We start from the raw sequence: 2,087 nt of genomic DNA, 5'->3' as shown, positions 1-2,087 counted from the left end.
AAAGAGTGGGGGCGAGCCGGAGAGGGGGAGTGGGACGGGGGAGGGGGGAAAAACGGTGAACTTAGCAAGATGTAGCAACTGAAACAGCAATCATCGGAAGTGGCCTCGACAGCGGTGGATAACCAGAGCCGCACGTGGTGTGTGCTCACCGCCGTCTATTTGCCCTCACGTGCGCGGCTCCAACTGAAAACTCACGCGTAAACAGCGAGACGCAAATGGCCTGTGTCCCCGGCTGGGTCACAAAAGGCACGTGCGATGTCTGTGCCGCCGGTCTGTGGTGCTCAGCCCGGACTAGTGTTCCGCTCTGACGTGACGTATGCCCCTGGAAATGTCCGTGAGTACGGCACGCTGAGGTCTCTTACAGTACCCTCCCCTTGAGATCACTCACAGAGCAGAGACACACATCTACTTACAGCGGTACGGGGGTTGGGGAGGGAGAGAGATGGAGGGGGGATACACAGTTGTGGAAGACAGCCATTTTCCTCATCCTCTGAGAACGTCTTAGCTCTGAAACGGTTACACATGTTGAAATATTCCAGAGTACGTGTTGAGTTTTTTAAAACACAATTAATAATGATACATACCACATATACATCTACTTACAGTGGTACGAGGGTTTGGGGAGGGGGGAGAGATGGAGGGGGGATACACAGTGGTGGAAGACAACCATTTTTCTCATCCTCTAAGAATATCTTAGCTTTAAAACTGTTACAGAATGTTGGAAAATTCATTCCATTTTATGATATCATTTCAAGAACAAAGTAATTATACGTAACATTGGCACAGTGCAATTTACATCTCAGCACAACGAGATATGTGCTTTACAGTCTATAATATTATTACGCCAGCAGACCTGATAGTAATCTCAACTCCTTAGGAAGCGTACAATTTTACAGGCGCTAAAACGTTAACGTACTGACAATATCTTTCGTTGTCTATGATTGGGTAGCCATGCCCACCCGTGTGAAGAGAAGACAATTCTTGCAAAGTGCCTTTCCCGGGGACACAACCATGAGCGCTAATATCTAAGTTCACGTAATTGCTTTACCGTATTTGCAACACACGTAGGTCGTATAAGCGCCTAAGGTTCGAGGTGTCACTAGAGAGTAACATACACAGAAAAGAAAGAGGAGAGCTAAGGACCATAGATCTTTGATAGGAAAGAAGGAGCAAACCTCAACAGAGTAGCCACAAACTACCCTCCGTCAATGTCTGCTTCAAACCCGACGCCTGAAAAATAAGATGAGGAAGCGTACAGAATTTGGAAACAGCGAAAAGGAAAGAAGACACTGGGTCCGTCAAGCTCACAAAGAGACAAAACATTGTTTCAACAAAGATATAAACAAAATCATGAGCAAAAACAAAAACACACATAACAGCACCCCCAAACAGTTTTTAAAAACAACAACGCAAACAATAACTAAAGCATAAATATTCAGAAAAGCAGCGCTTTTAAAAAATAAAAATAATAATATGTAAAAATATATCTGCCTATGATTTCATCATCGAAGAGAAAAAAAAAGGTCCAAGTATGACGAGAGTCGTGTTCCTTTCGGTCAAAACCACAGGGGAGATAAACCAGCTCTTTACTCAACCACACAAAAATAGAAACAGGACATTCCATTTTTCCCGAGCACTCTAATAACTTTCTTGGCGGGCATTCAGCGCACGTCTCCGGGAGACAGGAGACACACCGTAGCATTAAGTTAAACACACTTTTCCCAAGTCTGAGAGTGCATGAGGAATTCCCATGTTGGGGATATTATATTTTAGCCACCTCCACTCTTCAAACACCCTCACCTCCCCCCCCCCCTTACTTCCCAGCCAATCCAACGCCCAAACCATCCCCACTCTTTAATAACCCTACAGACCCCCACATTCCCACTCCTAACCCTGGCTACTGCAACCCTTGACACCCCCCCTCCCCTGATCCACTCCCCTCAATGGTCTACCGACCCCAACCCCACCCACTTACCCCCAACCCCACCCATCTTTCAGACACCTCCTCCCCTCTTCCTATCCCTTCCTTTAAGCCCCCACTCTACCACAAATCATCGCCTCCCCAATCCCAAACACCCATCACCTTC

The sequence above is a fragment of the Aplysia californica genome, unplaced genomic scaffold, assembly GCF_000002075.1.
Source record: "Aplysia californica isolate F4 #8 unplaced genomic scaffold, AplCal3.0 scaffold00077, whole genome shotgun sequence".
In the NCBI taxonomy this organism is placed as follows: domain Eukaryota; kingdom Metazoa; phylum Mollusca; class Gastropoda; order Aplysiida; family Aplysiidae; genus Aplysia; species Aplysia californica.
This window is presented reverse-complemented; position numbering follows the sequence as displayed.